A 16,243-nucleotide genomic window follows, 5' to 3' on the forward strand; every position below is an offset into this window, starting at 1 on the left:
CACATACTATGTGCCAGCTACTGGGGATGTAATGTAGAAAAGAGTCCTGCCCTCAGAGAGTTTATCTGCTGGCACATTTCAGATAGAACATATTCTCTCTCACTGTAAAGGCTGGTTCTTAGGGTCGAGGCACCACTCCCACCCAGCATTGCTGAAGAAATACAGAACACTCAGAGTCTAGTGAAAGGCAGCCCCAGGATTCAGTATTCCACTGTCCCAAAGGACAGCAGTTTCCTGGACTTGGCAATTCCAACCCAAGTGTCTCTTTGGAGACAGGGACAATGGTGTTCAAAACTGAGTCCCTTACTGAGCTGAAAGGCAAAGGCCCAACACAAGCAGCCATAAACACATACATCACAGCTGCCACCACTGTACCCACCGTTACTCCTGTCTGGGAGTCTGCTCCACCTTCTCCATTACTGGGCTTTCTCTGCCAGGTGTTGGTCCATGACAGACAGATAGTCCTTGAACCACTGACCTCTGGATGGGTCATTAAGAGGCCTCTGCTCCTGGAAAAATCAAGAAGCGTATGGGTACAAAGGAAAACATAGTCATGTCATTGTTTCGACATATTCAAATTACCAAGTTTAGGCTTTGGTTCTAGATAGGTATCTAAGTCCTTATAAATAAGGACTTATAAAATAAGTCCTTATTTTATACTGAAAAGGAGAAAATCTAGCATTATCTACTTTCCCTCTGTTTTATACTGGCTCTTACATTTCTCAGACCGCCCCTAAGTTACGATAGTTAGAGCTGGGGTTGGTGTCTTGTTGCTTTTAGAACCTCCCCACTCGGAGGGGAATACTCTTTGATTGGACATATTTTCCATCTCATCTGTCCCTTCTGCCGTTTGCTTTACCTGTTTCTTTGGGGAAACCATCATTTTTTTAGTAGCTTCCCAACATGACACTTCATGAGTACAGATGTGTCAAGCTGCTATCTGATCTTTCCAGAGTCATGTGGCTTTCCTGTCCAGTTCTGATGGGAAATCCGACATACTCTGTGATTGTGCTGCAATTTTGACAAGGGAAATCTAGCTGAAAACACCATTGTCTCCACACAAATGACCTAGAATGTCTCCTTGTCTTCTAGCCATAAAACAAATGGCTATGCCAACTTGAGGTGTAGAGCCATGAAGAGAATGACACATTATGCTGTCAGCGATGAGAAATTTGTGCTTTATAGGCTCAGGATAGCAACCTTCAGGCACACAAACAGGTTATATTATATTATATTATTATAGTATATCAATTTGTATTTTCTTAAAAATATTATACTTTTTTTTTTACAAGATATTGAGTATAGTTCCCTATGCTATATAGTAGGTTCTTATTGTTTATATCTAGTTTAGATGTAGTACTGTGTACCCGTTAATCCCCCCTTTCCTCTTTGGTAACCATAAGTTTGTTTTTTATATCTGTGAGTCAGTTTCTGTTTTATAAATAAGTTCGTTTGTACCATACTTTTTAATTGTTTTCTAACCAATAGAAAGTATATGATATTGTTATATAACCAGCAAACTAAAAGTCTGGGACTAGAAGAATGGAACTGGTGCTGAATTTTAGGATTTAGGGTCTCCGAAAATGAAGAGTAAAAGGAAAATGATCAATAAAATTACAGATTGGACAATACAGTATTTCCTTTTCTGCATAGTTGTAAAGATTCTATAATTTCACAATCTGGTCAATGATCCTTTTTAGATACAACAGCCATTTTAACACAGACCTCTGGGGAATTTGGAATTATTTACTGTAGCTTTGAAAAAAACAGTATTTACCCTAACTTTTGCTTCTCCATAACATTCACTATACAAAAACAATCTTCAAAAAAACCTGAAGTATCTGCTTTTTATCTTTGATACAGCATAGCCTTTTATTCATATGCAAGATCACCTTGGAAAAGTTAACAGGTTATATTTAATGAATCTTTGTTAGGAATGACAGAGTTCAAATGTGTCAATTCTTTCATTTTTATCAGAAGAAAAGCACAGTTTATTCAAGCTTATGCATCTCACATTTACAGAGCCTTCTGTTCGTACAGCATCATTTACTTTATTACAGGCTTTGCAAACCTTTTTTCATAAAGTGAATCTGCCTGTTTTACGACTGTCAGATTGGAAGCCAACAACTGAGAATTTTGAACTAGTATTTCTTATTATAGAATATACATTTTCATTCTCCTTAAAGAATACATACTTATTGTTTTTTAATTAAACAACAGAAAGTATATAATATTCTTGTAAAAGAACTTTTATTAAGCAAAAAAATGACTAAGTCATGTGTAAAATAAGATTGTGGTCAAAACAAATTTTGCCATAAGAAAGAGAAGTTCAAATAAATGGTCTACAAAAAGAGCCTTCCTAAGAAAGACTTTAGTTATAATCTGGAAGTAGTTTATGCTGGAAAGAACTGCAAGGCGACAGAATTACAAGATTTATAAAAAAGAAAGAAAACCTTAACTATAGGTCTTTCGACTAAAAACATGACCCAAGTTAATTATTTAAGTTACTCCAACCTGATTTCTCATCTTTAAAAATCTATATCTACCCAACAAGGATAGAATAAATAAGAGAATAGATATAAAAGTGCTTGTAGCTTATAAAGCACCCTAAACAGTCAAGTTACTTTAATTCTTTTTGTGGTATTACAAAACTAGATATCTTACAACCAGAAACACAATATTAGTTTCCATTTATGAAGTCAAAATATTATGTCTCATCAAGTGTGTGTATAATGTATATCGCTTTCAGAAAGGAAGAGAGTCTTAATATGTAACATGGTAGAAGGGATACTGCTTATTGAGTCTAATCTACCAGAATCTTGCCAGTTGGGATCCAACTGGCTCAGATATAGATCCACAAGAATACATGAAGTTAATGCATGACCATAAAAAGACACCAAGAACTCAACTGAGAATGACTGAACTTATGTTCTGAAATTTAGAGCTGTAGACATCTTAGTATACAATTGACAGAAGTATGGGTGAACACAACAAGCTATAAGTGATGCAAAATGGTGTTCCATCATTAACTCCCTCCCCTTCCCCTACTCACTGAAGAGTTCATGGGGCTGGGGGAATATTTTTAATGTTCTACGCTCCCTCTTGCTTCCATCTTTCTGACTTAATGATCTCTCCGTGTCCTCCTTGCTTTTGTCCCATTCTGCTTTGCACTGAGTCAACTGCACCCATATTTCTTTTCCCTTATAACTAAATAGAGCAAATTCTAAGTCTCTCTGGAATTGCTCAAAGTTCAGACTTCAAAGAGGAAAGACCTCATTAACTCTCTTGCTAAGGAGTTGCTTCCTCCAACAGATTCAGAAAAATGCCACTGCCATGTACTTTGATTTAGAGGATGACTCCTCTTCCCATTTGCCTTGCACTGAAACGTTATTTCTGAATACTTTGTTTGGAGTCATGTAGGTAGTTATACCATGACAGGCAAAGTTTTTGTTTTTATAATTCTTGCCTTTTGAGTTAGGAAAAAATTTTCTATATTTGTCTTGTCTGTAAGGGGTCTCCCTTTGGGTAGAAAATGGATGCCAAAACACTCCTAATTGCAGCAGTCTGAAACTACATTGTTTACTTCTGCATGCCTTCTATAATCGAGGCTACATATGTCTGATTCTTGAGAGATCTGAATTCTAACGTTTGCCAAAAGATGAGTCATCAAGCCATAGCTAATAAAATGTATACTACTGTTACTACTGCTAATACTATGAATTAACCCAGCTAGACTTTTAGAAGCTCAGATTTCATAAATAGGAAACAAGAAGAAGAAGAAATAGTCCTCTAATATTTGGATGCTCTCATACTATTTGAGAAATAAATATTTTAAAAAATCAAAAGAAAACGTTAAGAAAAACTTTGCCAGAGAACGCCTTTTTTCACTTTCATTTCATGAGCTGTAACTATTGTCAGTGCTACAGCCATCTCTCCAGTAAAGCACCTTGTGTTTAGAATCAGCCAAATGAAAGGCCTGCAGCTATTTTACAAAAATTAATTATTAATGACTGTTTGATTTAACTTTAGCTCAGGCCAAGAAAAGAGCCTTGTACTCTGCAGCTTCTGTTTCTACCTGAGGTTTTATTTTCTTTTGTTTCCAACGTGTTTCCTATTGAATCGTATCTGTTTATCTCCTATGTGGATTCTGTACCCAGTATATTGACAATTAGGCTATTTGTCATTCTTGCTCGAAACTCAGAAAGTTACATACTTTTTAAAGGCTTTAAGAACCCTTCAAGATTAAAGCCCAGCAGAAAACTCCTCTCTCCAGATTTGCATTTTACAATCCATTATTTATTATTGTTGTTTGCCCTCAGAACACTGTTCTTTATGTACTGCTGTGAGTTATATATACATAGTCCAAACTCATTATCTTTTTCCCTCTGTCTATCCAAACCTAAAACCCAAGAGAAGACTCTCATTTTCCATACTTGAGATAATGCCTCAAGTGGCAATGCCTCAGCCAAACAGCAGACCTGTTTTAAGTGACCTGTTTTCAACTTTGAGCTTGAAATGTCTAGGTGCATGTCATCTGTGGCAATTCATACATAAACCACTCCTGTTTCTGATTTCTCCAGGATCCTAGTGTCTGAATGGGTTGTTCTAGAGAGAAAATAATAAATGAAACATCAGACTAACTGCTTTCTAGCTCTCTTGGCTCATAACAATCTTTATTGTTCCAGATGCTCCCAATATATATCAACAGAATCAGATTCAAGACACAGAGCTCGCTTTCATAATTTTAACCACAAAGAACGCTTTCTCCCTTTCACTATTTCTAATAAAGTGACACGTTTTCCTTCAAAGGTTCTTCTATTTAGTATTGGGAGAACCACAGACAATTGTCTTTTCCAAACCATGAAATGTATATTGCCCAATAGCCTGAAAAATAAAAAAATAAAAGTCACGAGATAAAGGGGGCACACAAGAAAATCGATTCTAGTAACATAGAGTGTGTGTCATTTTAATCATTCTGCTTTACTCAGCTACTGACCCAAATCACTGGAAGTCTATCTTACTTACTGAGTTAAGCAATCTTTCAAATAGTATTTTGAATAAGGAATTGCTGTTACATTTTTTTTAGTTGAAATAAACTGTGGTTCAGCTTAAAGAAAACAATCCTGGTAGAGCTGATACAGCTGCCAAGAGTAGGATGTTACATGTAAAATTTACTTTTAGGAAAAGATTTAAGATCCTTTCAAGACAGATTTATCAGCCCAGACTCAGATAGTGAGTATAGGAAATCAATATTATGAATAAAGTTATTACCCATAAAAGTAAAATATTTTGGTACTTCTGTAAAATTACACAGCTATCTGAATAGCATGCTCTGCCTGGAATAGAACCTAATATAATAAGGCTTTTTACACATTATCTTGAATACTGATGTCTGTCATCACTCCGTGGTAATATATGTACGTAATATATATATATAAAATAAAAAGATAATTATATAAAATCCAGATAAAAATAATTATAATTTCTCATGCACATGTTTGGTGGTCTGCTGACTGCTGGCTGGGGCAGCCTGGTAATGGATACAGGAAGAACTGCCCCACTGACCCCAACCCAAATTGTTAACCTGTAAATTCTTAAACTAAATAGATACAAATTGTTTTAAGGCAGTGAGTTTTTCCAGTAGTTTGTTACACAGAGTTACTGGGGCTACAGATAATGGATGATCTTTTGATGGAGGAAAGAACTTCATAAAGGGAGGCATAAGGGTACCAAAGAAAATCCTCCAATTCGCCACTGCTGCCCGTCAACATTCTAGAGTCCTAGTCTCCCTTTCCAAGGTATTGCTTTAGTCTGCAACCTTGGTTGCTAAAACTTCATCTAGAGTTAGAAGAAAAAAAGGATTTAAATCCTAGTTCTGGAGCTAATTGCTTCATTGAACCTCTTTAGGTTTCAATGTCCTCAGTAGTAGTACCTATGGTATGGAATTACTGTGGGAAGTGTACTGGGAAAATATAAATGATTCACATGTTGCCTGAACCATAGCACATGCTCAATAAATGATAGGCACTAAGGAAACACTGGCCAATAAATGACCATGTGTTTTTCTCATTCTTCAGGAAGCCAAATGGGTAAACATAGAGAAACAGGCAAGGGCAAACCCAAATGCACAAGGACTGGTCAAGGCCCTGCTTTGCCAAAGCTGCTAACATCTCGCTAGACAAAGCAAATCACATGCCTGACACAGAGTGTAAGTGAAGGGACGTTAACCACGCTATACAGCAAATGGTTTGAAAACACGAGGTTGGACAATTGGGCCCACTAGTCAAATCAATATACCAGAATCTATAACTTTTAATCTTATTTCTGAAGACTCCTTTCACCCTTGGCTTTCTCAGGCTATGATTCCACAAGAACAGTGATTTACAATAAATATAGATGTAGCTATATAAAATGATCTTCCAATACTGCTGGGCTCCATCATCAGAGAAGCACTGATTGCTTTGCTACTCAAAGGTGGTAACTGGACCAGAGGTTTTGACATTTGCAGTACCTTGACAGAAATTCAGGATCTTGGGCCATACCCAAGGCATATTGAATCATAACAAACATTTTAACAGGATATCCAGGTGACTTGTGAAAAACCACTGGCTATTAGATTTAGAATTCTGTTCTTAAATTTGTTCTCAATTGTGTTTGCTAAAGAAACAAACTGATATAATCAGAGGATTTTTAACTATAAGAATGGGAAACAAAAAATGGGTTTGACTCTCCAGTAATAACCTAACTTTTAAATAGATAAAAGACACTTCAGCAAAGAATATACACAAATAACCTATAAGCACATGAAAAGATGATTCGCTCCATTAGTCATTAGGGAAATGCAAATTAAAGCCATACTGAAACCCACGAGAATGGCTGAAATTAAAGAGACTGAAAAGATCTGCATGGATGTGGTGCATCTGGGACCCTTATAAAACTATTTTGGAAAGCAGTTTAACAATTTCTTACAAAGGTAAAGTTGTACCTACAACCACAGACCAGCAATTCCACTTTGAGTACATATCCAAGGGAAATGAAAGTGTATATCCACCAAATAACATGTACAAGAATGTTCATAGTCATTTTATTCATAATAGCTAAAACTGGAAATAATCCAAATGTCCATAAACGGGGGTATGGATAAACAAAATGTGGTTTATTCATGCAATGAAATACCCCTCAGCCGTAAAAAGGGATGACACACAGAACATACATTATCTCACTGACATTATTTTAGAGAACAAGGTCAAGTACAAGAAAACACTTATTGTATGATCCCATTTATCTGAAATTAAGGGACAGGGAAAATGAATCTATTTCTATAGAAATCCGAATGGTGGTTTTCTGTGGGTTGGTGGGAGATGTGGCTTGGATTAATCATAAAAGAACAAAAGAGATCCTTTACAGTGATGGTGAGCTATTGTATCTTGCTTTGGGCATTTTTACACAAGTATATCTATTTGGCAAAAACATATGGAACTTTGTGCATTTTATTATTTATAGATTAAACTTCAATAAAGAGGTGTTTATCACCTCACAGTTTTCAAATCACATATTCCCACATATGATCCTGTTTCAACACCCCTGTGGGTCCAGCAGGGCAGGTATTACTATGAACTTTACAGATGAGAACATTAAAGCTCAGAGAGAGGTAACTTGCTAAAGTCTCCTGCACGCCCGTAGGTCTTTGACCACTATTTCACCTTCTTTACACTGTGTTTTCATTTTCCCAGCAGCAAGTGGGACCAAAACCCTAAGTATTCAAATAGAAAAGAGTTAACGGATTTAAAAGTGCTGAGAACTTTCCTGCTGGGATAGCACTATTTGAATACTAAGCATAGTCTTTGCATGTCAAATATACACTTTTGTCTCTTGCCCGCTGTTCCAGAGAATGCGGAAGCTTTCCAAACAGAGAACTGGAAAAGACCCTAGAAAAAGGAGACAATTGCTGCTAGGGGAGCACTCTTCTTTGTTTGCCCTGGAGCTACTCTTTCCTATGGTTTTTCCGAACCTTAGGGGAAAGATAAACATTTTGGACCAGTACTGAGAGACTACGTGGAAACTACAAAGTCCTGCGTCAAAGCCAACCTGAAGAGAGAAAGATTTAAGAGAAGCCATAGTGGGAGCCATGGGTCCAGCTAGCCATTGTGATTTGGTGATTTCTATACCCGAGGTGTCAGCAAGACAATAAAGAAGACAGAATTGGGATTGTGGCCTGGTTGCCAGAGGTCAGGGTAGGGCTTCAGATAGGACAGTTTCTCTACGCTCATCGGCTGCTTCAGAACACCAATAACTATTTCTAGTCCCCTGGCTGAACCTCTAGACCCACATCCTTGAAGCTAAGGGAATGATTTATTTGCTGGTACTAATATATATTTGAACCACTAAATCAATATGAAATTGATTCTATGCATATAACACACTGAACTGTCCCTTGCAGGAGAAATTGGTGACCTAACAAAAGGGCACCCTTGTGATACTTATCACAATTAGGCTTACGTGCACCTATGTAGTAAGACTGTATGTTGTTTACCATATTGTTGTTCTGATTCTTCTCAATAAAATCCAAGCTGGAGCTGGCTAGAAAAAAGACATGCGTATATATGGAGGGGGACGGTGTGAAGAGAATTGGTTCCTGTGATAACTGAAAGGTGGAAATAAATTAGTCCCGTGGTTTTTTTTAGCCTGGATGCACATTAGTGTCTTATCTGGAGCGTTTAATAAAGCACTTCTGTGTCCAGGTCTCATAGCCCAGAGATTCTAGTTTAATTGGTCTGAGGGGATAGAAAGGGAAGAGAGGTATGAATTGCCTTGGAAGCTCCACAGCCGTGTCTAATGTGCTGACCAGAGCTGAAGTAGGCAGAGGAGAGAGGATAGTTATTCAGAATGAAGCCCAGGTGTGTAGACCGGCCCTCCAAAATGCGTTGGTTCCAACAACTCCTACAGAAAAAAGAAAAGCATTCAAAGAGGTGGCCCTACTTTCAAGTCAGATGGAAAGTCAAAGGTAGACACACCAGAGACCCTAAAGCCAAGAAACTCTCCCAAAGGAAAAAGAAACACAGCCCCACAAGGGCCCTCATTGCTTCCGTCTTTGCTCCCAGCACATCTCATCCTGCTGCCACTTCTTATGCGAAATAAACATGGACTCAGGCTGTCGACAGGGGTTCTCTGAATTAGGTATTGCCCCACATCCCACCTCATCTTACAAAGTGCTCAACAGCAACTTTCCCACTTTGAGTCACTTTGATCCAAGTTACACAGATAAGTCCCGAGGACTACATTAAAATACATTCACTTTACTGTTTCCTCTATACTGGAAAGTTGCATACCCACATCCTCCCAGCAATTAAAGATATATAAATTACAACTATCAGATATTCTTAGGATCAGATTTAGAGAAGATTAAAAAATAATACTCAACATAGGCAACAATGAGGGAAAGATGCTTTCTCATATTCTGCTGTTAGAACTCTAAATTTGTAAATTTGCCTGGGAGGACAATTTTTGTTTTTATATCAAGAGAAAACTTAAAAGTTCAGAACATATTTGATCCAACATTCCTCCTCTGGAAATTTATCATAAGGATACATACAAATACTTACCTAATCATGAGGACCATAACATTAGAACAACCTACATATTAATAAGGGTTTGAATAATTAAATCACTAAGTCCTTTCCATAAAAAATGATAGAAAAGAATATTTTACAAGATTAATATATGATCAGACAAAAAGTGAGTCATAAAGCAGAACATACACTAAAATCCCACTTTTGGTAAATATATATGCATAGAAAAAAGAGTGGACGCATATATGTGGAATCCGAAAAAATTGGTACAGACAATCTTATTTACAAAGCAGAAACAGAGACACAGACTTAGAGAACAAACATATGGTTACTGAGAGGGAAGGGTGGCTGATGGGATGAATTGGGAGATTGGGATTGACATATATACACTATTGATACTATGTATAAAATAGATAACAATGAGAACCTACTGTATAGCACAGGGAACTCTACTCAATGCTCTGTGGTGACCTAAATGAGAAGAAAATCCAAAAAAGAGGGGATATATGTATACATATAGCTGATTCACTTTGCTGTACAGTATAACCTAACACAATATTGTAAAGCAACTATACTCCAATAAAATTTAGAATAAAATAAAATTAAATTTAAAAAGAGTGGAACTTGACAACAAACTCTTGGCAGTGATTATCTGGGTGAAGGAGCACTTTCTCCTATTGGACTATAACTTCCTGTTATATTTTATAACTTTAATTTGTATTCCTTATATAATTAAGGCAAATGCATAAGAGCAAAGAAAAAAGACTAAAAATCTATATGACAAAATATTAATAGTTGAGATGCAAACTTTGCCTACGTGTATTTTCAACATTTATAACAATGAATATCTATTACTATTATAACAAAAAATACCCCAAGTAATTTTAGTGTTTTTTTTTGTTTTGTTTTGTTTTTTTGTGGTACGCGGGCCTCTCACCACTGCGGCCTCTCCCGTTGCGGAACACAGGCTCCGGACGCGCAGGCTCAGCAGCCATGGCTCACGGGCCCAGCAGCTCCGCGGCATGTGGGATCTCCCCGGACCGGGGCACGAACCCATGTTCCCTGCATCGGCAGGCAGACTCTCAACCACTGCGCCACTAGGGAAGCCCCCAAAATTATTTTTAAAAACAACTGCAAATAAAAACTTTAAGCATTAACACAAGCCGACTTCAGCTTGAGAGGAAGAATCTGACCTTCCACTGCTGACAGTCTGTATGGGTTTTGAGAAGTGTCCTTGCCATTATGTGTAGCTTTGAGACCTCATAGCAGAAACCACTTGGACCTTTGTTCTACTTAGATATCTCCATTTTCTTTTGTGATGTTTCATTCTGCATTTAGAAGCAAAGGGAAATTTAACAACTTTGTGTCCTATGTTTTTTCACTCATATTTTTAATTGATCATTTTCCCACATTCAATTGCCCTCGTTCTTGACAACCCATACCCTATAAGCATCAAGCAATACTCTGATTACGTTGTGTCTGCAAATTTTCAGGTACCATTTAATACAGGAAATCCATCAGAGTATTCCCCTTGAAATTTCACATTCAGAAAAGGAGGAAGCTCTTTCAGGACTTCCAAACCTATCATCTTGAGGTACCAAAAGTATGCCAACTGAGAAAAGTTAACTGTCCACCAACTGTAGTCCGAGAATGCTGCTTATATACAAAGTTAACACCCCCTCCCCCACTTCCTTCTGTGGAAGAGCAATGTGTAATTTCCTGCAGACGTTACCTGAGATATCTGCCTCTGGACTGGAAGAACCTCTGCAGCCTCAGACTGACATGCTCTTACAGGAAGTGGTAAATGTTCACTGGAGATATTTCACAGTCAGACCCAGGCATTGTCCAGATAGATAAAAGGATATCTCAGGAAGAACTCCTGGGTTCATCCCAATACACACTTCTGGCCAGAGAGGCAGTGACATCACTCTCTACAACTCCCTGAGAGCAGACACTAAAACTTGTGCCCCATCATATTCTCAGCATTAGATGTACAGAAGTGTTTAATAATACTTACAGAGTAAGTGAATAAAAACATAAATGGATGAATGAATGAATGAATGAATGATGTTCCATGAAATTCTTCAGAGAGGGGAAATCTTTATACGAAAGAATTTTCATAGGATAAGATGTGGAATAAAAGCAAAAATTAAGACCCCATAACAGACAAATGACTGAAAACAGATTCTTTCTTAAGAATAAGTTTTAACAGATAAAAGGATGGAGACAGCACAAGGCCCCAAGCAGAAAAGGAAGAGGAGACTGTTAGAGGATGAATCTCCAGGAACACTGGAGGAAAACCTGGCCTACTTCAATGTTTACTGAAGACCATGGGGACCTTTCCACTGGTCCTTGCCATGGACCCACCAACCTCAGGGGTGTCTCAAGGATCTGCCCTCTTTGTTACCAAAGTTCTATCTTCCAAAATAGTTGACATAGAAGAGAAGATAGCCTCATTTCTGCAGAGAAGAAGCTGTTTCCTTCTCTTTTATCAGAAACTGAAATTATAAAATTCAAGGAGAGTTCCAGCTTCCCAAAGGAGTGAAAACAGAGCCATTGGGTGGGGCAAAAGCAGATTTAATCATTGTATCTGCTGCCTAACTCATTTCTGCTCCTCTCCTTCTTTACTCCTTGGTGATTAAAGATTAAAGATCCCATGGTGAATGTTCTGATAATATACTGCTATGTAATAAACTACTCTAAAACCTAGTGACTTAAAACCACCCCTATTTTATGGTATCTTATATTGATGTGGGTCAGAAATTCAGGCTCCACATAACGTCTGCTCTTTAAAAGACACTGCTAATATATCTGGTGAAGAACTTGTAACCAGAATATATTAAAAACTCTGAAAACCCAATAATAAAAAAGCAAACAATCCAAGAAAAAGCAGGCAAGACATTGAAAGATGCTGCACCAGAGAAGATATATAAATGGCAAATAATCCCATGAAAAGATACGCGATATCATTAGTCATTAGGGTTCTGCAAATCAAAACCATGAGGAGATACTGCCACATAGTAATTTAAAGAGACTAAAAGAAGATTAGTAGTTTTCTGCCTGGAGACAGGAGCTGAAGGAAGGAAGAGGCGGTATCACAAAGGGACGCAAGCTAATTTGGGAAGTGACAGATACGTTCACTATCTTGACTGTGGTGATGGTTTCCCAGGGGTATACACAAATCAAAGCACATGAAGTTATTCAATTTAAATTTGTGCAGTTTACTGTGTGCCAATTGTACCTCAATACAGTTGTTTAAAAGAGAGAATGGAGAGCAGGAATCTTCCCTCCCACCTCTCATCCCACCATGAAAACCCAGAAATTTAGAACTTGTGGAGACATTAGTGTTAAAGAAATTTGAGGCTGATACTTTATGTTCCAAATGAGGAAATCACACCTCAGACAAAAGAGGTGATTTGCTTAAGGTCACACAGCTGTTGGCTACAGTTTCAAGCTCCTGTCTCTCTACTTCCTACTGATCTCTGCAAAAAGGCGCCTCGTTTTACAACTGCAAAGGAAACACGCTCAAAGTGTTTCAGGATCAGTTAATCTGATTGAAAGTGTGATTTAAAAGTAGACTAACATAGGTACTAATTTAATTGAAGGACATCTAAAACTCTGATTTAAAAAAGCCACAATCTTTCTGGCCTAAAGAACTTGAGGATAGAGTTTGGAATAATCACAGGCCCTGGAAAGTGAGTGGGGGAATCCTGGAAAGGTGAGAGCTAGAAAAGGAGAATCCCAAATTTTATTTATAAATTCCACCCAAATCTCTGTTTAATCCCTGAGCCAGGCATGCATAAAACAGTCAAACAGAAGATAGAAGAACTAAACTGATATTGGAGTTGCTGCCTAAGATACAAAGTTGGCAGTTTCAGCCCATTCATTTAATTGCCTGCTAAAACAATACAATCAACACTCTTCAGTAGAATACAACAGAATCCAGAGACTCTAACATAATATTCAGGATACAATCCAAAATTACTAGACATATTAAAAATAGCAAAATGTAATCCATTTTCAACAGAAAAGATAATCAACAGAGACTGACTCCAAGATGGCCCAGATGTTAGAATTAGCAGACAGGAATCACTATTACAGCTATGTTCAATGATGTAAAGAATGATGTGGCTTAACGTAAACTCAACTATTGAGGTATTCTTCTCTTAGTCTACTATCAGACACTGAGTAATAGCTTACTGTTTTCTGGAAACTATACTGACTTCTGTGGGATATCTTTTCCATCCCTCACCCAAAGGGATTTCTGATCCCAATACTCCACTCTTCCAGCCACAGGTAGGTCCAGGCAGGGGTTACATGATCCAAACCATGTGAACCTAAGTCTCTCCATAGGATTTTTCATACTGAGATTTGGGATGGAGATTCTGAGATGAAAGACTTGAAAGCTACTGGCAGCCATCTCCCACACAATGGGGAGAAAGTTGATCTCTAGTAGAAGTAAAGTAGATGCAGCTTCCCTAAGAAAGAAGTCACATAAAAAATCTTGGCAACATTTGAATACTGGTTCCAGTTGATCCTGAGTCCAGCTATATCCACTGGTTACATGAGATAACAAATTCCCACATTTTTGTTTAATTTAGTTCAAATTGGAATTCTGATAACCAAAAACTAAGTGTTTTGTAAAATACAGACCTAAAGAACAGAGAAGATGTGTCAATGGAAGAAATCACAATGTCAAAATAAGTAGTGCCAGAGAACTTTCAGGATAGAGAGTAGTTTCAGAGAGAGAGATACCAGAAAACACAATGAAGGGCTTGCTTAGCACTTGCACACAACCTCTTCTTTCCACTTCTACTTCACTTGAGATAAAACATTGAGAGAGGTAGACAGGAAGCAGCAGTAGGAACTGAAAAGTCTTTGGGAGGTTGCCAAGGAAACCATTCATTCATTCATTACTAAAGACTTACCATGGTTGAAGGTGTATATGGGTTGCTAAGAATACAACAAAGAAAAATAGACAGTTCCTCTCCTCATGGAGCTTCAGTCTTGTGCTGTGCTACTTTTGAGAAAGAATACTATTGCTATAGCATAACTTGAGGCCAAGGAAGATGTCAGCTTAACACACCAAAAATCACAAGCTGCTTCTGGCATGCAGAACCAGGTAAGAAGTTGCTGGTACACTGTCACAAAAAAAGAGAGAATTCCAGAAAGATCAGTGATCAACGAGCCCTATAAGCATGTTGAATCCCATGACAGATCTTCATAAGTAAGAATAGATATGCCTCAATGTAGAGAAACACAAAGGAAGGAAATTAGGAGGATGTTGACATTGCTAGGAGGCATGTTTCTCCAGAGATTCAACTAAGAAGCCATCTCCACTCTCCTCTCTACCAGGCTTGGAGGAGAGGGGTTGTCTATAGATGGGTGCACAGTGTCCTTAGTGTCAGCTGAGCTAAAGGTCACGGACAGTGCATGATTAGAACTTGGAGGTCTGAAAGCAGACTTCTCCAACTGTGTGAAGGGTCCTTCCTTCTCCACAGGAGAGTTGGAAACACTGATCACAGCCAAACAAAGCAGTTCTGTGACCTCATTTAACAAGTAAATGAAATCTCATGGCCATCCCAGGATGTCAGCTGTCATCCCAGCCATCACATTCTGCCTGGCAGGCTGGGAAATGAGGTGCAGAATAACATATTCAGCTTTTGCCGATGAGCGCTGGCTCTTAGGCTCATCAGTCAGCCCTGGTATACTCCAGAGTGTTCCTGGAGGGGCTTTCAGCACCAAAAGTGTTTTCTGAAGGCAAAATTCTGTACAAATGGAGGAGAGAGTACCTTGATTTTATTCAACTGTCAGATGGCTCAAGATCACCCAAGTTGTCTGTGTTGTTAACAAGCCCTGTCTCCTGTCAAGACTGTCTACCCAGGAGTATCCTCAGCAGTCCTCAAAGTCTGCAAACTCTAAAGTAGATCAAAGTGCATACGTGTGAATACACGTATGGGCAGCTGAAAACCAGATCTGAGCAGGTCCGCAGTCAACAGGGGTTGTCTTTGGAGATGGGACATTTTTCTTGGATTGAGAGTCCTCTCAAGGACATTATATCAGGTGCATGATAAATATCTGTTGAATGGATCATGTTTCCAAGAACAGCTGAACATAGTTTTGTCTCAGCAGTTGGCTTAATGAGACTGAAGAGCAGTGAATGGGTGCTGAGCAGTAAAGCTTTGTCCAGGAATCAGGGAAGGCTTCCCTAACACAGTGGCCTGGAGGATGAGGGAAATGAACCCAAATTCAAGAGAGAGAGAGGATTAACCTTTGAGGCAAAGGGAATGTTATCTGAAGGCCTGGTGCATGTGGCTGGACCAGAGCAAGTGAGGAGTGATGAAATGAGGCTGGAGGGCAAGCCAGCTAGTCAGGACCAAAGACAAGGGCTAGGGAATGCAGCCCGCACTGGCGGCAGGGACTGCAAAGTTCAAGGCAAAGAGTTTGGGCACAGAAAGGGAGAAGAACTGGGGCCAATAATTCAATTCACCAGTGAAGACCACCACTACCACATTCTTTTAAGAATTAAAAAAAAAAAAGATAGAAGGAGGTTTTAAATTGTTTTGAAAATAACTACAGATTTAATAAAATGAAAATAGTGATGACCTCACTCTTCCTCTGGAATGCTAAGTACCAGGATAAATGGAACATGATATGGTAGGCTGAATAATAGC

At 38.3% G+C, this 16,243-nt stretch overlaps 1 long non-coding RNA gene across 1 annotated transcript in view; it reads right to left on the reverse strand.

Moving 5' to 3' along the window:
* Positions 1-401: 401 nt before the first annotated feature.
* The window catches only part of LOC115843048 (uncharacterized), a 268,588-nt gene continuing 252,746 nt past the window's right edge, over positions 402-16,243 (reverse strand). Inside the window, exon 6 of the long non-coding RNA XR_009559784.1 lies at positions 402-509. This is a non-coding gene — a long non-coding RNA (uncharacterized lncRNA). The remainder of the gene's footprint in view (positions 510-16,243) is intronic.

This window comes from Globicephala melas, chromosome 18, assembly GCF_963455315.2.
Source record: "Globicephala melas chromosome 18, mGloMel1.2, whole genome shotgun sequence".
NCBI classification, from domain to species: Eukaryota; Metazoa; Chordata; class Mammalia; order Artiodactyla; family Delphinidae; genus Globicephala; species Globicephala melas.